Here is a 27,275-nt window from a genome sequence, read left to right as displayed (position 1 = left end):
ATGTCACATAAAACTTAATTATGACCTCGTTAAATTGGTTAATAGTGGGTATTGTATTGTTAATGACGTGGCGCCGACCTCATATAACAAAGCAAACTTTGATCTGTTGAATCAATTCCTAGGTACTCACAGTCATTCCCATTTAGGCATTACTAAGCTCTGCATTTGTATGTATGTGCAGCATATAGCTTACGAGTTGATATTTATTGTTTGTTAGACATAGTGATTAAATATACCACGTTTTCGTTCTTAACCAACCCATATCATTCACTTTGAAACTCAATTGAATACTAAAATTCTTCCAGCAGAAAAAACATTCGTGGTGGAGTTGAATGGACCTAACTCTTCCTACAAAACGGGCAAAGTAGGGTCGTCCCGTCTCCGCATATACCAACTGTGCTTCTTATAAAATATGTAGACATATATTAGCCTCTAAAGAACGACCAGTTTGAATAGTACACCAGTATGAAAACTCGAAATAAGAAAGACTTATCAATGACAACTGCACAAAAAAAATACAGGCTTACCTTTTATAAACCTGGAAAATGCCCACATTGTAATAATCGAGGGTTATTTTTAAAATTGTGGAGACTCGTTAAAATGGGATCGATCTCTGCTGGTTACTCCACAACAGTTTACTGATTTCTTCAGCACTCTTGGAAAGCAATTTTTAGCGGCCTTGGACCATAATGCCAAACACACCCACTGGGGATCAACAACAATCTCTGCGAAAGGCAGACAACTGTTTGACACCATAAGCTAGTCCAAAGGGAAATCCAAAGGAAATCTAATGGATGATAAGGAGTAAACGAAATTTAAGGCGGGAATGGCAGAAATATAGATCCCCGAAACTAAAGCAGGAACTTGCAAAAAGCACCAAGAAGTTAAAAAATGTTCTCAAAGCCGGAACTGAAATTGACTTCCAGTAATTCACCAGCAATTTCAGTACCTATCACAGCAACGACTACTCTCTATGGAGAGCAATCAAAATGGTGAAGCGACCAGTACCAACTGAGCCACCATTAAGGATTGCTAATTAAAACTGGGCGAGGAGCGATGTCAACAAAGGAATAGTGTTTGCTACTTATCTGCAGGGTGTTTTTCAACCAATGATCCACCTTTAACCAGGTTACCCCCTGCTAGGCCAGTAAGTGGGTTCTGCATAAGAGCGAAAGATGTCCTCAATTGCGTACTGCGAACGCTCCTAGTCTTGACAACATTACCATTACAAAATGATCAAAGAGTTGCCACCTATCCCTTTCACGTATCTCACACAGTTATTCAATAGGATTATTCAACTCGGTTACTTCCCACAGAGCTCATTACAATAATCCAAAAGTCTAGTAAGTATTTAACACTTGCAAGCTCATATTGGCCAATCAGTTCGCTATCCGTAGTGGCAAAGCATTTCTATAGCCTACTCCTGACAAAACTCTCACTCTTCCTTGCCGATAAAAAAGTATTTCCCCTACATCACTCTGGCTTCCGCAAAAGGCATAGCACGGCGAAGCAAGTTCATAGAATTATGGCGGAAATTAGTCGAGCATTAGAAGGTAAGAAGTATTGTTCTACGGTGTTCCTGGATGTAGCACAGGCAGTTGATACAGAGTATGGCACGAAGGTTTGGTTTACAAAATAAAGAAACTGCTTCACGCTAGTGTTCGGAAAATCCTTGAATCCTATCTAACTGAGCGAAAGTTTAGTTTTATCGCGCGTGACCACAACATTAATGCTGGTGTACCGCAAGGAAGCGCACTAGGACAGATGCTACTACACATCAGACATGCCAACTAGCAGTAATATAGACAGTCTAGATTTGCGGATGATACTTCGTTTCTGGCCACCCATGTCGAATCTCGATTAGCATCTTGCGTCGTATAGCCGCAAACCGGAAGGAAGGATCGCTGACCACCTTGAAGGTCAAAGTCAATGAGACCCTCCAATCGACGTAAATGGAACCCAAGTCCCCTAATCTAGCGGTACCAAATGCCTGTGATTGCAGTTACTTACATGAAAAAGGCATATTGAAGTCAAGAAACAATAGATGACCATTAAAGCAAGGACTCTACACTGGCTTTTAAACAAGGGCTCTATGGTCAAATTGGAGTACGAAGTCGTTTTGTATAAGGCAGTCATAAATCCTATCTGGACATATGGATCCAGTTATGGGGTTCAGCGAGTATATCTTATATAGAGCGGCTGCAACCCGCGCCATCCAAAATTCTGCTTACAATTACACCTTGGTTTATGAAAAATAATCAGCTTCACAGAAATTTAGAAAGAGATATACAAACTGACAACTCGTCCCAACAGCTTAGCATATGACCTATTTGTAAAAGTCGAAAACTCATCGCCTCAAAAGGCTTCAAATATTTGAAAGAGGGATCCGATAAGATTAATGTTTGATGAAAACATAGCATTCTAGAAGCTTCTAACAATCACATATACCTCGATCTTTGGAAACAGGTATGTTAAGTACCCGAGTTTTAAGATTTGATTACTTGATGGGAGTTTAATTTTTTGTAAATGAAAAATTGATTTTTTAGGAATTGGGGAGTCCTAAGTCCGCAACCACTTAATGTCGGACCGGACCAAATGGAGAGCAACTTGCTCCCGCTCTTGATGGTCGACGGACTCCTCTTTTTGGGTTTAACACCCAAATTTCAAAAATTAAAAGAGGGACGAAGACGGCCACGGTGTCCTACCAGGACAGAGGCAACTCTTCAGACGCTGCCTCACTTCTGCCCTGGGAGCAGCATAACCGAAGCGGCTCGTAGATGTTATACGCTCCCTTTTATAACTCGCAAAGCACGTCAAGGGAACGAATTATAATCAGAGGGTACGAATTATAATGAGTGGGAGCAAGTTGCTCTCCATTTGGTCCGGTCCGGCATCAAGTGAATGCGGACTGAGGACACCCCAATCCCTAAAAAAGTTGTCTAGCTCCAGCCAAGCTTTGGTCTGAACTATGAGTTGAGTTATAAAAGGGAGCGTATAACATTTGCGAGCCGCGTCAGTCACGCCGCTTCCAGGGCAGAGGTGAGGCAGCATCTGAAGAGTTGCCTCTGGCCTGATAAGAAACCGTCGCCGTCTTCGTCCCTCTTTTAATCATGACAGATTCATTAATAACAGAAAATGGTTGAAAAAATTCTGCTGCTAAAAGAATCGTTTTCAGGTCCTACTAAAAAGTTTCTTACACCTGCCACTCTCGAGTGACTTTAGAATACCACTGAGAAAATGAAAGGTAAAGTCGGTAAAAAGAAAAACTGCTAAAGAATATAGTCTCCAAATTAGCAACCAAAATAGCCCCATGACTCAGCTAAAGTTCAGTATTTCCTTGCATGAAATAGCTTTAGTTTTACATTAGTAAATGATCCACGAAAACCGCAATCTTATACCGAACAGTTGAGCCTTGTACATGCTGGAAATTATCTCTGCGGAAGCACTAATTGAATCCGCGAATCATATTGGATAAGCGTGTCTTACTACCGTATATGTGGTTGCACTCATATTCCAGTAGAAAACAAGATACAAGGTTTACAGATTATAGGTTCAATCTCAGTCTCACTAATGTAAGTGACTGAAGTGAAATGTGGACTACATTAAGGAACCAGAAAAAAAACTTGCAGGAGGATATGCAACCCAAAAGATAAAAAGCACTTTGACAACACATGCTAGGATAAACTCAAAGTGTTACGAAGTAAAATGCCTGGAAGCTACAAGATACTTTCTGTCACTGCCATTCATCGCACATGGCGCCCAACATGGGACCACATTTAAAATGAATGGGAATGGTTGATAGCAGTCAACTGCAGGAGGCATTTCGGGACTATTTTATAAAGATAATAAATTTGGACAGGTATCTTGATACTTTCCATTGCTGTATTGAATCATAGTTTGTGTTGCTCGTTTTACGTGTATCACGGACCCGTCCTTTTTTGCTCCAGGTTTTCCAGTTTTCTAAAAATTTTAACTGTGGTTTCGTCTAAGATTACTAGTTGGATGTGGACTCAGGATACTTTTAATCAACAGAAAAAACCTTTGACTAGGCCAGTTCAGTATCAAATTAAGCAGTTTTGTTTGCGGTTTTTTTTTGCAGATTGATAAAAAGAAGGAAGGAACATTTGGTTATCGCTTACAGTCACGGAGCTGCTCTGGAAGCGCAGTGAAGTGCTTGATGGATTGTCTCTACCTTGGATGATTCTGTCACTCTTTTCCATAAGAGAACTTCATGCCCCTGACATATTGAGATTGCTGCTATTGATACTCACTTTCAGGGTCGACTGAATTGAAGTTTGTATAATTTCTCCACCGATTTATCCACTATGGTTTTAGGAGATATAGGGATATCATGGACAGATAAATAGGAACCCGATTTTAATAAGGTTTTGTTTTATACAGGTATACGCACACAATAAGTATAATATATTGTGTATGTAGTCTTACCAGCGCTTTTGCGAAACTAAGGACGCAGAGTACAAATAGGTTTTCTAGTTTAAGAAGGCGTGTGATATTTTCGTCGTGATTCAGAAGAGCCTGATCGTATCGAATATAAGACTGACTTTTCCTTCTCCTGATGATGACTGCAGGTTCATAACCTTCACATTGCTTCGACGTCTCCAAGGAGATACTGTAGGTTGCAATACCCCGTTGAAAAACATACATAGAAAAGGATCAAGGAATACCCTATATGATGAATTTCAAGGATTATTAGAAACTGGCGCAAAAGAGTGAAGCTCCTGATCAAAGAAAGCGCTCTCAAAACATTCACTGGATAAGCACAAAAGTTAACATTATAATAATCTAGAAAACGGAACGTTAGGCAGCATTGACTTTACAAATGGTGAACTTTACAACTACCTGTATAGAAGCAGCAAACGACTCGCAATCCCCTACTGAGATAGAAATTGCCTTAGATGACTTAAATCCAAAAGTTGAAAGAGGGTGCTTACATCGTTGGATTACAGGAAGATGTCTTCCTAAAAAATAAATGGTAATTCATAAAAAGTAAATGGTAACGAATAGATGCTCAAATTGCTGGTCTGCAGCCGGAATTTGACGGTCACATCTACAAGCTCCTCCCATCGCATCATAGATAAAAGAATGTAGTCTGCTTGAGGTGAGAGACACACAAGAACGAGCTACCTTTCGCTGCGACTGCGATCCCCATATCCGAAATTAGTTGTCCGATGAAAAGTGACCGCCTACCATGGACGCAGAACTTGTCTTATTAGAACAATATAACCTGGAACTGTCCTGTCCTGGAAGTGTCCGGATGGCTCAAGTGGTTAGAGCGCTGGGCTATCGTAGCGGAAGGTCGCGGTTCAAATCTCGCTGGGGGCAGAGGAATTTGTTATCGTGATTGGATGTCGGACACCAGTCGACTCAGCTGTGAATGAGTACCTGAGTCAAATCAGGGTAATAATCTCGGGCGAGCGCAATGCTGACCACATTGCCTCCCACAGTGTACTGTGGTGTACCGTTACGGTCTTGAATGAAGTGTTCTAACACACTTCAAGGCCTTGATCCAATATGGATTGTTGCGCCAACGATTATTATTATAACCTGGAACTATCTATCGTAAGGAAGATGTAGGAAAAAAAAATATGAAAGAGCAAGATTGAATGAACAAAGAACGGATGGATAATTTCTCAACACCACAACATCACACCACCCTACCAAATTGGCTGGGACCGAGAACTTTCCGCCGCGGATGAAAAAGTCAAGCATTCGTCGTAAATTCGTAGAAACTACGCTTTGAAGTTGGATAGAATTCCTACGGAGTTATTAAAAACAGGAATAGTGACACTGACATTAGATCTGCATCAGCTCCTCAACAGCATCTGGATGGTGAAGATTGAAGAAATAAACAAGGCAAATTTTCGGTTGGGTAGATTCTGAGCCCCCCACTCCCCGCCTTTTCAACAAGTGTCAAAACTAAGACCAACTTCGGGAAGTACTAATCGAAACCCTACACGACTATATTTCTTGAACAATAATGTAGACCCCCTCTTGCATGTATGGGGACTCATCTTTAAACTTATGGTAGAAGAATGTTACTCACTGCATGTGAGAGCGTTCCTTGTTTCCACTTTCCTGCTAAATGCCGTGTCAATCGATACCGCCATTTCAGGGAAAAACGCGTGTGGCAGATAGACAAACAGACGGAATGGGTCACAGACTCAATTGGCGGAGCGGCGATATGGGCTTACGGTAACCAAGTTATACAATGCACCATAAGTGAGTCGGTCAGTGGCTTTCTGGGGGCGAAAATACTGTACTGCTAATACGCTCCATCTAGCTTCATATTGTCTGAGTTTGAAAACATAGTAGACGACCTTGCGCACAACCCACAGGGACAAAGTCCAAAGTTAATTGCAGATGATTTCAATGTGTGGGTAAAGGGTAGTGAGTAAAGTGACTTACGCAAAGGGTCAAAGTCTTTTAGAGGCCTTTTCCTAGCTAGATACCATGACCAGCGAAGGTAACGTAAACACCTTTGGAAAGGGAGATTTGGTTAAATTGTAGACCGAACTTTTGTCAGTCCTGCACCGGTGCATATTATGTCCTGGCACCTTAGCGAGGATTATACCCACAATGATCACCATGCAATCATTTTCGCAATGAGGAGAAGGTAAGGTAAGAGCATACCCAAAGCTGAGAAGAACGTCAGGTTGATCTACAAAAGCAATGGCTGAGGACATTTTCATGGAACGCTTATAGAATTGCTCTTGGACGACTCAAAGGCCGGTTATCCGTGAAGACCGGACATGTTTGCTGATCTTCTCGAAGCGTGCATGCAGTATGGAAGCGACAAAAATTGGTATTGCTACTCAAAGTTGACAAACCTCCTCCTATAGACACATATGTCTCCGAGACAATGGCTCCGAGACATTGGCTAAAATGCAAGAGCGAATAAACTATAATAAATTACTCCCCGTTTTTTAGAGGAAGCCTGTCAGATTGGCAGTATGGGTTCCGTAAAAACAGATCAACCATCGATGCCATCAAATCGGTTGCTGCTTTGGCCGAGAAAGCAATTCACGGAAAGATTAGTGCTAGCAAATATTAATGATGACGACACTGGACGTAAAGGATACATTCAATTCGGTCAATTGAAGCCATATATAAAGTCCCTGGTTACGATTGGTGTTCACACCTATCTCGCTGCTATTGTCGATTGTCACTTGTGAGAACGGACGCTCTTGTATGACACCGATGATGAACCCAAGGAGTGCATTGACGCGGCGGGTGTCCCGCAGGTCTCCGTACTGGACGCACTACTGTAGTACATCATGTACAACGATGTACTTACTTTTCCCGTTCCGAAAGAAGCCATGGTGGTGGTTAACCTAGCAATGGTTGCAGTCGCAGAGCGTATCCTGAAAATTGTGATTGTAGCGAAGCAATCATGGCATTTGCTACATAATAGAGAGAAGAAGTTCTCATCATCATACGCCTTAATAGAAGTTATGCCCACATTAGTATTAGGAATCATATCGTTACTTCCAGATGGGCCATCAAATACTTAGGAGTGATGATAGAAATAGTGCTATATTGGCAAAAAAAACATCCACTACGAGTGTGACCAGAATGATGTGGAATCTAAGAGGGCCGCGGCATACTTGCAGGATGCACATAACCAGGGTGGTGGATTCTATCTTGCTATATGCAGTCCCAATTTGGGTAACAGCACTGCGGATCTTAAATAATGCACATAAACTGAGTGCGTTTCACAGACGGTGTGTCCTGCCTCCAGGACCTTCTCAGACAACGCAGAATCTTTCACCTCGAGACAAGATGATGAACATATGTAATATAATGTCAGATTTATCTCTCCTTTTTCGCAGGTGAACAAAAAAGCCAAACGAGAGAGATCCATAAGTAGATACCAACAGCGATGGGACGGTCAGAAAAGGGTCGTTGGATTCCTTCCATCGACGAGTGGTTGGAGGGAAAGCATAGGGAGATGAATTATACTCTCACCCATTTTCTCACAAATCACGGTGAATACCGACAGTACCTCTACAGGTTTAAATTCGACACTTCACCTGAGTGCCCAAACTGCGCGTTCTTCTAATTTCCATTTCCATTTCGGGGAAGAAAGGAAAAATTTGGATGAAACTCTAGATGAAATGCTATAGTCAGAAAATATTGTCCACCAAGTGGATGGTGGACTGAGGACTCCCTCAATCTTCAAACAAAAAGTTAAGTTCTGCTTCGGCTGACTGAGGTCTGAACTTGTTAGGCAAATTTTGGTTCGATATAATTCGCATCCATGACATGTTTGCGAATTTATGTAAAAGGAAAACAATAATATAGTCTACGTAGAGAGTTCGAAGCATAACATGTTCAATGTTCAATTTTTGAAGAAGTAGACAGTTCCATCTGGAGTCAGTAACGATGTTTCCATCTTTATGTAAGTTTCGGCCGACCATTTAGAAAATATGGATGCACAGAGGACTCTCAGATGACTGCTGATTGGAATAATACTTCCAGGACGGATGTGGCGCAGCAGGATTAACAACATTCGAAATCGTGTTCTCTCACTGAAACCCCCTAGGTTTCATCTGGGGGCGGAGTGATGTGGCGCAGCAGGATTAACAACCTAAACGTCCACTACCTAGGAAATTGCGAAATATAAATCAGTGGAGAGCTGCTTTTCAAATTAGAGGAAACACTCACGATCGGAACAAATGAAAACCAATCCCTCGGGAGATCAGGGACCGAAATCGGTTTGGGCCATAGAAGGCGAAGATAGCGAAGTGGTAAGTCTGAATAATTAATATCAACACGGATAACCTTGATAATGGTTTGATAAGAGTTTAAACAACAACTAAAAATATTCATTGTGACTGAAAGACTAGCTTGCTATTCGTAAGATCGTGGTATGTCATCAGTCTTCAAATTTCCAAATATTCGTCTATTTACGAGTATATCGTCTTTTAAATGCTATTCAAGCAAAGCATGTATTTAAATCGCAGACATCTTTATGCCTACTTTGTTCAAATCCTGCCGACTAGTCTGCGTTTTTTTATTGAGTAATTCAGCAGAATCCATCTGCATATTACTCTCTATTTTCTGCCTTTCATTCGCAGTCGTATCTTAAATATTCAAAAACTTCTGCAATTTATTTTGCAGCTTTTCAGCATTTGGCGTTGAATGTTTCACAAATCTTTATTTTTCAAATTATGGATGATTTTTAAATTGATGTGAGTGGATGAATTGAAAAAAAAATTAAATTGAATTAATCTTGCTTGTATACATTTTTCGCTGCGCTGATTTATGCCACACGGAAAATGAATGCGCATTTGGAAGTAAATAATAAATTTAATATTATTCCAATATAATGGACGCCTTAGTAAATCAACTTTCTACATTTAACGAAGATATTGTTCATTAACATTACAATATTCTATTTAAAAGGTTTATTTAGGTTTTATTTTTTAAACAAATGCGATGACAACCACAAACCATTATATCTTTTATTACAAAATTAAGCTAGATCGACATTTTTACCTACATTGATTCCACGGTACACCAAACAATTTCCCCAATGAAAAACACCTGTTTAAATAATTGTTACTAAAACTTTGATAAAAAATTCTTTTTCCCCCTCGCTCAACATGAATTTTCTATTAGTATCTGGAATATTTATCTTTCTTCATAAATAAAAGATTCGTTGGGGCAATCGCTTCCACCTCTTTCGAATCAATTCCACGTGAGATATTTTTAGAACAGAAAAATGCCAGACCACAATGCAGAATTGTTGGAAAACCTGCTGGAAATATTCTTCTTTGAGGTAGAATTAAAATAAAACCAGGAATTTTTCATTTCAAAATCCCGGTCAAGACCATCATCAGAATATGGTTAGGAAGCCATTGCTCGTGTCTGTGACGTAATTTGTTAGGTTTGGATAGTGAGACGAATATTTTATAATACTACGTATTTGCTCAATTGGAATGTGGCCCCACTACGAATGATTGGAATTTTGTGTACGATAAATTTACAAACTTATTGAATGAATCGTTAATAAATGACAATTGGTAGCCGCAATTTTTTTTGGAATGTTGAACCGCTGACCGTTGATAGAATTATAGCAATTTGGGGCATTTAGGACCGAGATTGGCAAAGCGCCGTTAAAGTGGTACTGAATGTGAGGGTCAGAGGGGTAGAATAACGACCATTCCTAGTTAATTATTGCCAACCACGAAAGAACAGTTGAGGTATCTTTCTCGTTCGATCATAAAATGTGATCCTGAACAAAAACTAAACGCCATTTTAGTGTATTCTATATTCTATTCAACCGAAAGAATCCCCTCCACCAGAACACACCTCAGGTTTTCTTTTTGTCCGGAGGGGACACTGTCCATTTAGATCGCCCGGTATACGCCCCGTGACATGAACGATGGGCTCCGTCACCGCTCCGAGGAGCCCAATTAACGCTTTGGTGCGCCGTTTTGATGCCACAAACTCCTAAGACCGTGACTGTTGTTATGGGAGCAGGGAGGCAAAATCCAGCCGGCTCGGATCTTCAGAGCCAGCCCGTAGCATCCCCGAAAGAAAGCAGCTCTCCTACCCTACAGCTATAAATCTCTCTGAGGTCGCCAAAGAATGGTTTACCCAGTGTCCGCAGCCTGACTTTAGCCAGAGCTGGGCAATCGCAGAGAAAGTGCATGAGGGTTTCCCTTCCTTCTCTGCAGCTTCGACAATGCGAATTGTAGGGTATACCGAGCCTAGCGGCATGGCCCTTATGGGCCAGTACCCCGTGCAGACCGCCGTAATCTTGAATGCATTCAGTCTGACACAGGAGCTCTCGTGATCGGGCTATGTTATAAGCGGGCCAAATTCTCCTTGTCACAGCTCGTAAGCCTTCGCCATCTGAAACCCGCGGCTGCTAGGTAGTGCGAGTAGACTCAGTCCCCGCCAGCGGAACACCGACTGTATTCACCGAAGCACTGCCAAGAGCAGAGCCTCGCCTGGCCAATTAGTCAGCCCGATCATTCTCTCTGTGTTCCAATGCCCGAAACCCAGAGGAGAGTGACCTTGAGCCTGCTGCCCAGACGGTTCAGCACGTCTCTGCACTACCCCACCAGCCTGTAAGATGTCATTGCTGAGTACAAGGCCTTGATGGCCGCTTGACTGTCGGTCAGAATGGTACAGGAGTACATTGAGAGCATCTCCCGGGCACGACTGCAGAGCCTCAGTAGCACCTGCACACGTGGTTCTTTGAAACCTATTGAGCTTCATTCTAACGTATTTGTTTCTTCAAAGCCTGCCACGATACAATAGAGCCGTATGTTAGGATCGGACGCACTACAGCGGTGTCCAGAGGACCATCCTCGGCCAAAGACCCTATTTCTTTGAAAAGGTTCTTTTGCAGGCATAACATGTTATATAGGCCTTCTAACCCCTTTGACGAAATGTCCGTCAAAACATCCCTACTGGCAGCTCTACTAGTCAGGTAGCGAAAATAGGCGGGTTCCTTGCCAAATCTTCAAGCACATTTAATGTTGTACCGAAGTGGGCTTTACAACACAAATAATACCCAACTGATATTGGGAAAAACCCCTCAGATTAAATTCTCGCTTTCAGATCTCAGCTAATAACGAATCAGATTCTAAATAGTTCTCGACATTACTCTTAATTTTCGTTTCTATGGAAAACGAAATGCAGCCCAAAGAGAGGATTTCCAAGAATGACATTCTGATAATAATGAAAGAGTTAATACCTAGCTGGAATCTGGTCCACAATAGCAGTTGTGAAAATCGAAAATGTTCCATCAATGATGGAACATTGCTCAACTATAGAGAAAGTCATAATACAAGGTAAACTGAGTAACAGTTGACCCAGAGGGAAGGAATAACTACGTTGACGATGTAGGTATCGACACTAGATTCAGGAGTGATATTTTGAAATTGTAAAGGCGATGAGCTTCCCTTTCCCACTTTCTTTCTCAGAAACTCGTAATACATTCACGACTTGGTTGCCGTTTGAAGGACGCAGGGCTATCTTTCTGACCAGACGACATTTATCATGAAAAGCCCTTTAGCTAATATAGGCAAACACTGGACCCCCATCACTTTTACCTTAAACACAGTCCAAATTATCGGCCACGATCTGAACGATGCCATAAGACTGATGAAAACTAAACAAAGATTGGCAAACCCGCAGATTGAATACCTTCAATGATCGCGTCAAACGGAGGCGCGCAATTCATGTAAGAACTCCGGTAACCCAGAAACAGCAGAATGGCATACGCTGCGATAGAAGAAAATTAGGAATTATACTAATCAGAGAGGTTAAAGCTGTGATAAACAATAATTTTATTACGGTGTCATATAGAGCATCACAGAAAAGCTTACAGGGAATTTCACATCTTTTATTAGTCCAATGAAGCACAATAATGGTAGACCCCATATTCAGTATGATAGGGAAGCAGGAGTACTTCACTGCGATTCTCAGTAGTATTACAAAAGATTACATTGTACCCAGTGTGAATGACAATTTCTAGAATACACTATCAGGCATACTACTGTGTGGATTTTCTATCCACTAAAATCACATTCTCCACCCCTTTCGCCATGGAACCAGTATGAGTTAATATTTTACATGACCGAATTGAATTAGCCCGCCCCAGCTACATCTTTTTTTCATTGTTTAGAGTCGTGACCTTCCTAGCCACCAAATCTGCAGAGGTATTCGTGGTATCTTTAATCCTCCAAGATAAATTGGGTGACATTCAAATTAATCTTCCTACATTTTTCAGGATGAATATCCCCAAAACAGCAGAACTAAAAAGAATACTCTTATATTGTATGATCATTAACCGTTATCGAACGATGACAGGGATCAGCATGTACGGCCATGTCCATTGTAGCGGGGGATCCCCTAATTAAGCTCCAAATCGTTTAATAAAATATGAGCCTTAAATCTAGAATAACTGTCAGACAATGTTTTCTGATACCACCTTATGTGTTAGCTAATCCGCGGCGAATAAATTGGTTCGCCGTGCGCCTGTTTGCCTACTTCTCCGCTCGAATTCGCGCGCAACAATTTGAGGATGACGTTGTCAACCAATCCTCAAATGTGAGGCTTAATGAGTCACATTAATTGTATACGTATACACCGCTTATTGTCGGCCTTACAAAGTCTCTTTTTGTGTTCTTCTTTTTCTTCAGCCTTTGTCCCGTTCACAAGCGAGGTCGGCACGTGATCGGTTTCGCCACTTGGCTCTATCAAATGCCTGATCTGGATGCAATCTCGAGGCTTCAAAACGCTACTTAGCGAATCTATGCCCAATATATAATATTTCCAGCAGGGTCCTCAGCAAGATGGCCTTTGTCCAAGGATCTTCTGTATCCAACGGACCGATCAATGTTGGTGCTTGTCTTCGTACCGTGCCCTTCTTTAAGGCATATGAAAGACCTCTATAGCGAGGTCTGTTCTCTTTGTCTTTTCGGTCGGTTGACAATTTCTGCGATAACTTTTCGAGTTCCTGCAGTTAGAATTGTTCCAGGAAGTTGAATTTCTCCTCCAATTCTTATAAGCTTTTGCTCTAGGCGTGACACTAGTCAACTTCTGCGACACAAAACACATAGATACCTTATATCTTGGGGCAGTGGCATTCTCCGCGAATGAGTTTTAAATTTAACTTCAGAAGTGATCAATTTTGCCCAAGTTAGAGGTCTTTCAGAACGGGATTAAGTTTGATTTTTTTCCCTCCTGGAGGTGCATCTATGTGTAATGGATCATTCGTTTTTACCCTGAAACCAATCGTTTCTCTTTGATGTCTGTTCGCCTACTGATACTCACATTTAGAGAATGGGTTTTCTACCTTCTGAACCTTTAGTTCCTACCTTCCTGAAAGCGACACACCTTTTCTAAGAAGGTCCCTAGAGGAAAATAGTTATCGTTCCGATGCTTGTAGTTCTTCTAAATAAAAATAAAACTAGGTAGCTTGCTCCTACTACAATATATTTTAATAGTTAGTAAATACGTATTTCGAAAGCTACTTACTTAAGCTTAAGTACTGAGGAAGAGAGTAAGTAGCTTTCGAAATACGTATTTACTAACTATTAAAATATATTGTAGTAGGAGCAAGCTACCTAGTTTTATTTTTCCCTAGAGGATCTCCTTCTTTTTCCTGAACCCCACCTTTTGAAAGTGCAATTAAATACTGGAGCAAGATAAATAAATGCCAAGGTTCAAAAACTTACCTAATGTTATATTGAGCAGTAGGCTTCTCAGATCATACAATATTTTTTAGTTGCTTCTTTCAACTACCAGTTTCTTCCCGCAACCTGTTATTAAGGACCGTTGTCTGTCATTACATTCTTTATTGCTGGAAGCACGCAATGCTTGTCCTCGACCCGGATAGCTTAACTAACTAACTAACTACCCCTCCTAATCTCAGCATAAAAGGATATTACTAACTGCACGCCTAGGCGTTCACATTTCCCACTTTCTCAACAAATTTCGTGTCAATCGATATGGCCGTTTCTGAGAAAAGTGCGTGTGACTGACAGTCAGAGGGACATTCACTCTCGGAAGCGTAACCCCGGTACGTACGTCCCATATTGGTGGAACGCTAAAATTGCAAAGTGTCATACGGAATGCTTGAAGGCCAGAAGGCGGAGTCGATGCCGAAGAAACATGTCACAGTATGAACAACGGTACCTCGAATATAAACAGGCACGAAAAAAGTTACAGTGGGCCATCACGAAAAGTAAAAATTATTGCTCCAAGCGATTCTGTGATGAGACAGACTCAGATCCATGGGGAGGAGCGTACAAGTCCGTTATGTCAGCAATAAAAGGCAAAGGTCTCCTTCTATTATGTTCCCCCAACATCCGGAAACAATCTTCCCAATGATACCAATTAGCGCTGAAGACATACCTCCAGTAACCACAGACGAAGTCTTGGACGCAGTGAAAAGGGTCCGGGATGCCGCAGCCCCCGGCAAGGAACGAATCCCCAACAAGGCACTGAAATTGGCAATGAGAATGGCACCAAGCATGTTTGCACGGGTATCTAGAGACTCCCTGCGGCCTGCGGCAAAGTGGAAAGCTTGTATTGATCCGAAGACAGGTAAGCCCATTGGTGAACCAACATCCTATAAACCTATCTGTCTTCTGATTACAATAGGTACGGTCGAGCGAGTAATCTATAACCGCCTAAACAAGCAAAGTGAACGTATCCGATCATTGGCTGCATGCCAAACAGCATGGGACCAGGCGGAGAATGGCCGGTGGACACACAAGCTAATCCCAGACAGCAGCATGTGGACTATGCGGAACGACGGTGAGACGAGTTACTATCTGACTCAGTTCTTAACCGGACACGGCGGATACAGGAGTTACCTCTATAGGTTCGATCTAGATGAATCTACGTGTGAAGGTGCAGCCGAAAATGCAGAACACGTTTTCTTCACCTGCCCAAGATTTAAAAGCTCAAGGAGACAGCTTGAAACACCCGTTTAACGATGGGAAATCTGATAAGGTACATGGTGCAATGAAATAAAGCATGGGACGCGGTACTTGGAATTGTGAAACAGATCCACCTGCAGCTAAAAGCAGCAGAAATACAGCGGAGACATAGAAGGCAAGCTACTGCAATTAACGCCCCGCAAAGCGATAGCAGCTCGTTTAGAGTGAACAGCTAAAAACTGAATAGCCCCGCGAAGTAATTTCGGAACGGTGGTCCTGCGGGGAGAGTGTGGAGAAAATATGGGAAGTTTTAGTCGGTAAGAGTCCAGCATACGTGTCCTAGATTCCAGATGCGTATCCATTATGGATTTCCCCCCGCCAAAAAAAGACAGACAGACAGACAGACAGACATTGAACCGAAAAAGAATGTGGAGATAATTTCACTCAGAAGAAAGTGAAGGTTTAAAGGAAAACAGAATACTTTTTCAGAGACAATTAAAACAAAAAATTTCGAAGAAAAATTATACTTGTGCCTCGCCTACGAAATCTAGTCCTTAAAGTACATTCTATCCTGATATCTTCTTAAATAGAGTGATTAAAAGCAGCTTTTCTGAAAATTGCCATGTAGATTCATTCTGAAGATTCAATTCTTATATTAAAATTCAAACGACCATCCTCTACTCTCCTGACCGTTAATAGCTTAGTGACACTAATTTAAATATCTTTCATGCAACAACCAAAATCTCCAAATTACTTAATTTACACTCATCTTATTCTCCTTGAAGCAAAGCGAGTCTAAGCTCTTACTTCTTACATTCTTAGTCCATCCACGAAGATTGGATAGTTATCAACGGTACCCATGCAGAAGTGATGTAAGTACTTGTCTACTACTATGTGGAAACCGGACCACAAATGGTAGAAACCATTCCAAAGTATTGCTGAAATCTTAAAGACTACATTCTTGGATGTCTAAATTCCTACATATTTAACCGAACGAAATATGCATGCACGAGCATATACTCGTATGGATATATATGAATGTATATGGAAAAAATGTGGAGAATATTTTTTTAATTCCCAAAGCAAACCTATCCAATACACATGTAAAGATAGTAAAAAAAAATCAATAAAAATATTTCAGACCAGATTATAGCCAACCTACACATGATATTTAATTTTCCTGGGAATATCTTTAATTCCAATCTAGCCAAAAATAAAGACAAAGCTAAGGAGAATATTGTGCCAAAATCGAGCATTGACCCTTGCCAAACCAGTGTTTACTGAAGGAAGAAAATTTGTGTCATCGAATTTCTCCCAGTCGAGAAAATTTTGCGAAAAAGAAGATGCCGAAAAATACTATTACTTTGATGTTTTGGTGATATTACGAAAAAGATATGATGCCTAAATGGGGGCTATGTAGCTCAGGTGAAGGCGCTTTTAATTACAATCAGCTTTGGAGTCGACTTCGCCAGTTATACACGTGCAGAAAAGATAAATAATTCATTGCATAATTCTAGTAGAAATATCTTTCCAAAAAAAATCTTATTAGGAGAAAAATCAGGTCTAGCATGTAATCATGTTATTAGTAGTGTTTATAGCTCGGCAGTCTGCACGTCCGCTCAATAGATTTAGATGATAGAGTGTTGAGTTAAAGCCAGTAGCATGAAGCACTGTTGCGGAACCGAATCAACTGTCAGCACCTAACAATCGCAGTAAGACCTTGGATGGAATTTTGAAGGCTTAAAGCTGTGTCTTAGCAGTTAGCAATAATAGTTGTATCTGAAATATGAACAAATGTAGATTCCAGTCTGTTTACAATATGCGCTTTGGAACGGGTTTCGGTGTACGATTGCGATATGTGATTATCCATAGACTGCAAAACCGGTTTCGTTGATATTCCCCACAGATTTTGCAGATACTTTTCTTGGATTTGCAGGTTGTGAATAAATAGAAAAGATGAGCACATATTACGAGTGCTTAGTTGTATTGTGATTGCAAATGGGAAAATAAATTCCCCTAAATGTTGTCGAAGGTGAGTATTATGTCGTTTACACATGTCTCGTAGGTCATTGAAATAAATGATGCATTCTGGAAGATAGCATTTGGCAGACAAAGTTAGGAATATCTCAGTTTTCTAGGTTTTGTAGAAAATCTCACTAAGCCAATCAAGTGTCTCCAAAAAGAGTAAGACTATACTTCGTAAGTTGGATAAAAGTGTGCGTTAACCACCTAACAGATATTCATGCAAATTCTTTAGGAGAAAGCTTCTCATATTTGCAAGCGAATAAAGTGTTTTTTTAGCGAAATAGTGCAATGTGTTTAGTTACGTGGATAGGAATTGAATCAGGGACTACTGATAACAGCGAAGGCAGTTATTCTGCACTTAGAAAAGGAGCAATATTCTTAACAGAAGTTGTGCAGCACTTAGCTTTGCTAGTAATTCAGAAATCCAATCGAATATTAATCAGATCCACTCCCTATCCTATTGAAACAATAATAATGTACCCTTATAAGTTATAACAAGACGGGAAACCGGAAGCTTGCCGCTTCAGTTATCAAAGGTTTTGTGTTTCCCTATTTGAGGAGCATAATGTAGTTCTCCATTGGGTTATAGCATTGACCCGAGATATTGAAATCGCTCAGTTCAGGGCAGGTTACTGCCACTGCCAGAGCTGGGCGATTTAAACATCTCGAGGGGCAGGCTACCGCCATTACCAGAACTCAGCGATTTAAATATCTCGACGGTCAGGTTACTGCCATTGCCAGAACTCAGCGATTTAAATATCTCGAGTCAATGCCATCTGCCAATGGAGAACTAAGTAATGAAATTGTTTCACACATTAACGCAACCTGGATGAAGTGGCATTCCCCAACTGGTGTTCTTTGTGATCGACGTATCAGCGTACGTCCCAAATCTAAAATTTACTGCAATGTCGTCCGTCTGCCGCTCTCTATAGTTCTGACTGTTGGCCGACTATAAAGAACAATGAGCGGCGTCTTGCGGTCATGGAGACGAAGATGTTGCATTGCACTGGTGGCGTGACACGTTTTGATTACGCCTGAAATGAGAATGTTCGCGATCGATGTGGGTTTGCACCGATCGTGGAAAAACTGCAAGGGAGGCGTTTTCGATGGTGTAGTCACGTAATTCATACTAACGAGAATTCAACAACCGGTATTGGTCAGAACATCGAAAGCGATGGTAAGTACCCAAAAAGCCGGCCAAAACAATGGTGGCTTGATACGCTGGATGGGGATTTAAAGGTCTCACGATTACATCCTGATCAGGCATTTGATAAAATAAAATGACGAACCCGATCACCACGAATCGACCCCGCTTGTGCATGTACGAGACTGTTCTCTATGCCGGACCTAGGATGAACTTAAGGGGAGTTTTTTAGTCAATTTCTAAAAGTTGATAATATACTATTAGTAAATTTATTTGAGATACCGGAATGGGACATCTCTCGAAGATTAGATTTCACATAAGTGTTTTACACAAAACCTTAAAAAGGGCTGCAGATAAATAGATTCTTCATAAATGCGACTTTAATATTTCACGCGAATGTCAATTATTCCGGGTAATTATGACGTCAGGATCTGATTTGCATGGCTTTGGAAGCGGTAAATTCGTGCGAAATTGCTAAATTTGAACTGCTATAACTTTGGCGCTAATTGGCAGATTTCCACAAAATTTAGCACGTATATACGAAATATTGTCCTCTATGCTGGTACAGAATTTGGAAGTCCTAGAATGAATTTAAGGGGGGTTTTACAGTAAATTCCAAAAAGTTAGTAATATACTATTAGTAAGTTTATTTGTGCAGATATCGGAATGGGACATGTTTTGAGGCCTAGATTTCATCTAGGCGCATCACTCTGATTTTTTTCGGATTTTTAGGTTGGGTAGTTTCCGAAAATGAGTCCTGTCTCACTTCAAGTGCGTACATTTTGACTACTTACTCACGCACTTTGCAATTTATGCCAAAACTAATGTCAGTTTCGGAAAGTACAAATCGAGACCTTTCATTTGATATCCTACACAACTATATCCGGTGAAAAAATTTTTGAATCCCCCTTTTGCATGTATGGGGAGCCCCCTATTAAACTCCACCTAAATTTATGCCACTCGCTGTATGCATGGGATTTCATAGCTCCCATCTGTCCCTCAAATTTCGTTCGGATCGATACCATAAGATTGATAAATTAATCACACTGGAATGTTGGTTTAGTTATTTTTATAATAAATAATTATTCATTCGTTCAAAATATTTACAAGAATTCAAGTACATAAATGTTAGTTAAAACGATAAATGTTGCAGAAAAGACAATAAGAACAATATATCTAACCAACAGACAAAATGATAACGATTTTCGTTTTCCTAATCAATTATTTTTTTAAACTTTCTGAAAAATGTCAAAATGAGTAGGCATGGACTACTTCACACGCCACGGTACTATCACTCTGCCACAGGAGTAAGACTAGGGGTGATGGTGTGTTTTCCGACCTGAGATGATTTGTTCACTGGTTTTTCCATTTGGCACCCCCTAGCCTAAATTTAAGCCATCAATTGCGACAAAGTTTCCACAGAAAGCTTTAAACCTACCCCAAGTTTTAAGTATCGAATGAAAAATGTCCAAAATAAATTTTAGACTCCCTTCATCATCTGAAAACCACTTCGGTTACGCCATAAGATTTGCTAAGTTGCCTCTGCTCTGGACAAAACTGCAAGTCAGCTTTCTCCTTTTTGAAAAATCTGCGCGTTTAGCCTAAAAGGGGGGGGGGGGGGGTGCATGGACCAAAAAAGTATATGTAGATTCAGCACCTCTCAATCCTTAAACAAACAAATATTGTATACCAGATACTAATCTATAGAAGTCGTATATAGAGTACATTGAAGTAAAATTAGGGAAGAATTTAAAATTCAAAGTGGAGGCCAACAAAGTTGCATTCCGTCACTGACAGTATTTGCTATACTACGGTATTGTATTCTGTAACCCGAGGACCTTGACACACTGATGGCATGTGCCTTAGCCAAATGGCTCTAAGTGTGGAGAAGATGGCCATGAAAGTTTGACTAAAGGTAAATGATAACGATAGAAAAAAATCTAATTTACATAAAAGTAAAACAAGTCGGAATACCGGAAGCTCGCGCTTCGGGTATAAAGGTTTTGTGTTCATCTTATGTAAGAGACGGACATTTTTCTGTCCGTATATAGTTACAAATCCAACATAATCCTTCATATTTTTCCAAACTACGAGACATACGTACATATTAGAGCCATAGATATCACGCTCACCCTAAACAAACAAACTGCCTATTACCTACTGTACACATATATGCACGTATCTAAATTTATCGTACCCATATTTCCGATTTACGTCTTATATCTAACTGAATTAGGCACTACCCGCAAAGTTCATTAGCACGCATATATTATATACCTACATACACACATGTCTGGTTGACAAATAACTAAAAAACTAAAACAAAATAATTGTCTGCGACCTGCGAATTCATAAGAATTCATTTCGTTCTGGTATTGACGAATTGATATGTGATGATGACGTCATGCAGGTTGTAGAGTGCACGAAATTCACAAAAATTGGTAAAGTTTCACCCCCTATAACTTTGTTAATAATAGTTGGATTTTCTTCAAACTGTGCATTATATTCTTCATTACACGCATGCCAAATTTTGTACTTCTGGGATGAACATAAGGGGGGGTGCCGGGTAAATTTCTAAAATGTGGAAATATACTATTATTAACTTTATTTGTGCAGATATCGGAACCGGATATATTTTGAGGCCTAGATTTCATAGAGATGCACTACTGTGATTTTTTTCAGATTTTTCGGTTGGATAGGTTCTGAGAACGAGACCTGTTACACTTTTTGCGGGTCATATTTTGAACCCTCACTCCCCTATGTTTCATCTAATATCAAATATTGAACCAGATTCGGAAAGTACTAATTGAGACCTTTTATTTGATATCCTACATGGCTACATTCTGTGAAAAAAAAATTTGCACCCTCCATTCACATGTACGGGGAGCCCCCCTTAAACTTAACACAAGATGGCGCCACTTACTGCATGTAAAGGGATCACCAGATTACATACTCTCACCAATTTACGTGACAATCGGTCTAGCCGTTTCCGAATAAATCGGGTGTGACAGACAGACAGACAGACAGACAGACAGACAGACAGACAGACAGACAGACGGACAGACGGACAGACAGACACCGTCTCGATTCTAATAAGGTTTTGTTTCACACAAAACCTTAAAAAGGACACTTCCTGGAAAAAAACTCTAGTGCCCAACTAAAGCTTGTTGTATTGTATTGCCGAAACATATAACGACAACTACTGATTGTCATTAAAATTGTTTTCTTTTAGATTATATACAGAAAAAAGTAATGGCTAATTACATTGTGCATCAACAGAAACATCTTCTTCAGAAATTGAAGAAGATATAAGACCATCTTCCAATGAATAGAACGCTGAGTGCGAATTTTATTGAATTTATCATGACTAGGATTATGATAATTCTGAACTCCACCATGCTATTAACATGCTGGTGCCAAGCCCAGGTAAAGGAGAAGGATTTTTTGGCAATGTACTTTGTACTATCCTCAGTAAGACAAAAAATGCTGAGGTCAGTGAAAGAAATAAATAGAGTATAGCTGGAGTTAATTCCACTATGCTAAATTATACCTGTCCTCTTTTGGTGACAGGTCCCGCGACAAGCCGACCAAGAAAATGCATACAATGTCGTTACAAACAATATGATCGGATTGAGTCACAAGCCTCGGAAAAATGCTAGGGCTTCCACCTCAGTCGACGGGGCCCATCCTGCCCCGGTCCTGGCAAGAAAGGGCTCTTGACACCTGGACGGCGTCAGGACGTAAGCAAGTTAGTCCGAGCAAAACAAACATGTGTCTGCACGCTAAATGGCACCCTAACTGGAAAGACCGAGGAACTCGCAAGAGCCCTTCGGAAGGCGCATTGACATTTGCGTTTATCTGGTGTCAAAAGCTGCGACATTGAACGTGAACGCAGTAAAAATGGCTATAAACTTCTCTATTTTGGGGGGTATTTGAGAGCCTCGAAATTGCATCGATATGAAGCATTTGAGAGAACCAAATGGCGAAACCGATCACGACGAGCCGACCCCGCTTGTGAATGGAACAAAGGCTGAAGAAAAAGAAGGAGGATTATGGTAGTACCACCACGCTTATTTGTTACACGGATTTCAAGTTCACTTCTGGTGTAGTGGAGGTAATACTGATTGACTTTATGTCCTGACAACTTCGTATGTTTAGAATGTGTGAGACTAAACTATCAATCATTTCTTAAGGAAAGATTCAGGGATTCCCCTTTTCCTTGGCAATATGTACAATTATGGTTTCGCCCAGGGCAGAGGCAACTCATCAGAGGCTGCCTCGTCTCTACTATTCCAAACAAAAATTATTTCAGCCTCGGTCGTCTTAGGAGAGCAATTATAAGAAATTGGTAATGAAAAGAGGAGATTTTTGGAAGGTTTCTCCTTGATTTGTCAACATTACAACGCCAATATCAAATAAATCGGACCAACAAGGAACCTTTGGAAAATGCTAGCTGGTCAAACCAGGTTAGGACAAACTGACTCTCGTAGGACTACTGAGTCATGCGCCTATGGCACATGTCAATTAAAAGGACAATTTACGGTTCAAAAATTAAGAGGAACCTCCTTCTAACTGCACCCTTGTAAAGCAACAAGATTTTGTTCAAGTCAAAAGATGTATATTATGCTAACGTCAAACTTTAACAACTTCAGCATCAATGAGTGCTTCAGCAAACCAGCTGTTTCCTGAAAAGGGTAATTTAACTACAATAGTTCAATAAGTGTAAGGAAAACATCATCTTGAAACTGAATTTGACAAAACAGAGAAGGCTCTAAGGGCCATGCCAATTTAAGGCTCTAAGGATAAAGCGAACTGAAAGCAGAAATCGCTAAAAAAAAGCTCCAAAAGAACATAAAATCGGCTAAGCAATCCTTTGGAGACGCGTTTGTGAATAGATGACCACGCCCGAAGCAACTTGAAATTATAATGAAATCTAATTAAAGAGAGTAAGTAACAACCTGGCAATCTACGATTGCAGAGTGAGAGGTACACCAGTTACGAAGGCAAAAAACAGATCCATATACAAATTTAGAGACTCGTCTTCATTTTAGTACTATTCAGCTGACATCATTGCTGCCGTATTATCATAATAAAACGAATGGATGCCTTAACCCTACATGTTAGCAATACCGGGCCCCAATAACCCGTCGGGATGTCAAGTTGCATGTATATTCCTAAGTAGCCGCTTCACCGAAAGCCAAATCCGTTGAGGAAGTGGTACCGGCAAAGGAGACGTTCATAGCCGAAAGAAAATTCCCTTTGGAAGCATTACTGGGTAAGGGAAGTGTTTGTAAGGCAACATGGTAATATGGAGTCGACCCGCTGCTGAGAATGTTACCAAATACAGGTGGTCTAAGGCCGAGCTGTCGATTCCTTATTTCGAAGGCGGTCAGTTCAGTCCTACTATATACAGCCCCAATATAGGCAAATGCTCTGAAAAATATAGCAAATAAGAGAAAGATTGAAGCTGCGTCTTGCAGAGGACGCCGTAAACTTTTTTTTCCATTGCCCGAGATTCGCATCCCAAAGGGCTGCATTGGAAGCTACAACCGGGGAGCACTTTACACCCGAAAATATAATGGAACATATGGTGAAAGCAAAGGGATATGGACCGAAGTCGGAAAGGTGATTGTAACCATCGGTAAGAAGCTTAGGCAGGAAGTAGTCAACCGAAAAAATGAACGCGGGAGAGAAACAAATGTTAACACGAGCGCAGAATAAATTCTAATCCAGCCGCGCGACGTAATAATGAAGGTCCCGCGGGGAGAGTGGAAAGAGAAGGAGGTGGTTTTAGTGGGTAAGAGTCTCACATAACCGTGTGGCAGGAGCCTGCGGTAGAGTTTGAAACTTTCAACCTTCCATCGGCAAAAAAATACAAACGGACAGACAGCCGATTTTAAGAAGGTTTTGTTTTACACAAAACCTTAAAAACAAAGTGTTTTGAAACCCACAAATAATATCATTTCAAAATTTATCTTTGAGAAAATATTCTTAGTCGTAGTCACCGAAAGGCAGCAAAAGATCGTTTCTACTATGGACATAATATGACGACCGACCAAAATGTCAGTGGCGCACGAAGTATTAAGACTCAGGGTTATTCCCGGAAAACACGAAGCTCTGATATATTTTTCTTTGATTTGGTTGATATGGTTTTTTAAAAGCTGATAAAATATTTTTTACCATAGGTCATGCTCATAAGACCTCACAATGTTGGGAGTCGTTGGCAACTTTTTTCGATAGCCACTGAATTATAAGCAGAGGTTGATTTTGAAATCAGTAGTATGCAGGGTGTGTCAATTACAAATGGAAAACGATTGGCTTGACAACCAGAGGTGTGTCTGATGCCATTCCCCAGCGCAAGTACTCACACGCCCACATTGAGAACTCGGTATTGATGAGAGGCTCTCAAGAGAGAGGGTATATATGCTCTTTTGTGTCACCAACTTCTTTATATGAGGCACAACTCAAAATTTATAACTCGTTCATCCTTTTATCTTCTATTATTCTCAGATTTGTTTGCTTTTGACCCGTAAAAGAAAAGCGGAAAGGAAAGGACGATGACAGTGTATATGTATGATCTCCGAAGCAAGCTGCCAAATAGGTCCTAAATTGGCCTGTTATCAAGATTTTAAGTGAAACATACCCCCAAGATTCAATCTAGTCTTCCCACAGTAGCGCTTAAATGAACTCGTTAAATTGTCTCCTCTGTTGTGAAATTCATCTTCCGTAAAATGAGAGCAATTTTCCGACTGCGAACCTGATACTACTGAAAAAGTAATTCAAAATTGTTAGATAACTTTTTCCCTATTTACAAAGGTGAATATTCGTTTATTCTTTCAGAGGTGTTAAAATTTTAGATAATATTTACAAGTTGCCGTAAAAGTAACAAACTTCCTTCTCATTCAATAGCAAGTAAACACATGACCTTCCTAATATCCAAAATATCTGGTACACCAATCAAATAGAATATCAAAAAAAAATCTATCAGAAAAGATAATCAGGAATTTCCTCTGAATTTTTCAAAATATCAGAGATTTATAGTCTTTTAATCTAGTTTTGGCATGATGCAATCATTTGGATGGGTTTCATAAAATGTTTATTCATTGGAACTCGGAGTTATCGCTTGTTAGAACTGGTTTAAAAACTTGTACTTGTTGGAGTCTACTGCAAAACTACACTGGGCCATTAAGAGATTTTCATCCAACAAAAATCGATTTCCAAAGTGCAACTTGAATTACTACGCCTCAGTTTTATTGCTTATTACGCAACATTGGATAGTATCTAAGGAACGTAACCGTCCACAACAATCATCCCACTATTGTAGAATGAGGGCTCACTATTCTGTTGGGCTGAAAAACAAGCCGAAACCCGTCAGACTCATCCGGAATAACTAACTAACCACCACTGCAAGCACCTTCACATCTTTTTAATTAAGCTTAGCAATTTCCGTCCAATAACAAAAAAAATCCCCAAATCCAGCTAAATAATTTTCTAATGGAGTTGACGTCACTGCCTGTGAAATTCTAGACAAGTAGGAGAATCCTCTGCTTAGCATTGGCAAACTGGCGGGGGCGTACTATTGCCTCACATGAAAGCGAAACTTATCTGGTAGCCAAGGTCATGACCTTGTGCATTGTACGCACTGAAAAAAAATCATGGAGAATCCGAAGAACATTCTATTTACCCCCGGCCGCATAAGCAAACTCACTCAAGCCATAAGGGTGCGTACATGACCTGTAAAGGCTCTCGGTAAACTGAAATCAGTCTCCTTGAAAAGACCTCCTCACCCCATGAAGAATTCCCGCCACTGCTCACGCCGGTACGAGGGGCAGAATCCCTCGGAGAGCAAGCGATTGTCAGTAGTCCTCGATGATGCAAATATTAATCCCCGGTGATTCTTAGGAACTCACTGGGACTGGGTGGTTTTCCGGGGGTGGTTGAACTTACCGAATATCTACGTGGTTCCACTCGTGCTGCTTCTGCCAGGATGTGGGCACAGAACGTTTCGATTTTGCACTTTTCAACAAATGGAACTAATATGCACTGTTATTGCTTATAGGTGGGGTGCCTTCGAGTATTTACTACCAAGGGCTGGAAGATGTACGTCACAAAAGTCTTGAACTTGGCAACTTCACTTCACTAAGCATGGTAGCCTTACAGAGCACTTAACAACAAGCACGAATTCAGCTGTAAGATGTTTCCCGCGACGAGTTCCAACAGATACTGTACGCGATTGGGGCTTCTGGTATAATTTCTACTACGACCCGAGAGTATGGGCGGCTTTGCTGGTGGAGCTGTTGGAGCTGCGCTAACAAAATCTGCACAAAATGTTCGCAATGTCGAGTCAATATGACGGTCGACGCTACTATGATTGTAGGAGAGCCGGTCGGGTCATCAGATATTCTGTGCGACACTGCTGGAGTGATATCAAGCGTGGATTAAATGCATTACGCGGAAAAACGGCGGCAGAGTCCACTGGATTCATGCCGGTGTGTGTCGTTACCAATTGAAGTGTACTTAGTGTGGAATTGAAGGGAGGGTTGGCCCGGCCATGTGTGTTGGTTCCCATCCAGCTTTCGTGTCCTTTTCAATAGGCCGTGCCCCTCTTCGTTTCCTCTCCACGTGGCCGAGTGGTTCGACTTTGCAGCTGTACACCTTGCTCTCGAGCGCATACAATT

At 40.8% G+C, this 27,275-nt stretch overlaps 1 protein-coding gene across 2 annotated transcripts in view; it reads right to left on the bottom strand.

The window, feature by feature from the left end:
• The window catches only part of LOC119650309 (facilitated trehalose transporter Tret1), a 214,357-nt gene extending 187,399 nt beyond the window's left edge, over positions 1-26,958 (bottom strand). For both annotated transcript variants that reach the window (XM_038052962.1, XM_038052957.1), the window contains exon 1: positions 26,545-26,958. The gene's annotated coding sequence lies outside the window, so the exon portion shown is untranslated. The remainder of the gene's footprint in view (positions 1-26,544) is intronic.
• Positions 26,959-27,275: the final 317 nt, after the last annotated feature.

The sequence above is a fragment of the Hermetia illucens genome, chromosome 2 (genome assembly GCF_905115235.1).
Source record: "Hermetia illucens chromosome 2, iHerIll2.2.curated.20191125, whole genome shotgun sequence".
In the NCBI taxonomy this organism is placed as follows: Eukaryota; Metazoa; Arthropoda; class Insecta; order Diptera; family Stratiomyidae; genus Hermetia; species Hermetia illucens.
Note: the sequence above shows the minus strand (reverse complement) of the source record. Positions and strands in the feature narration are given on the sequence as shown.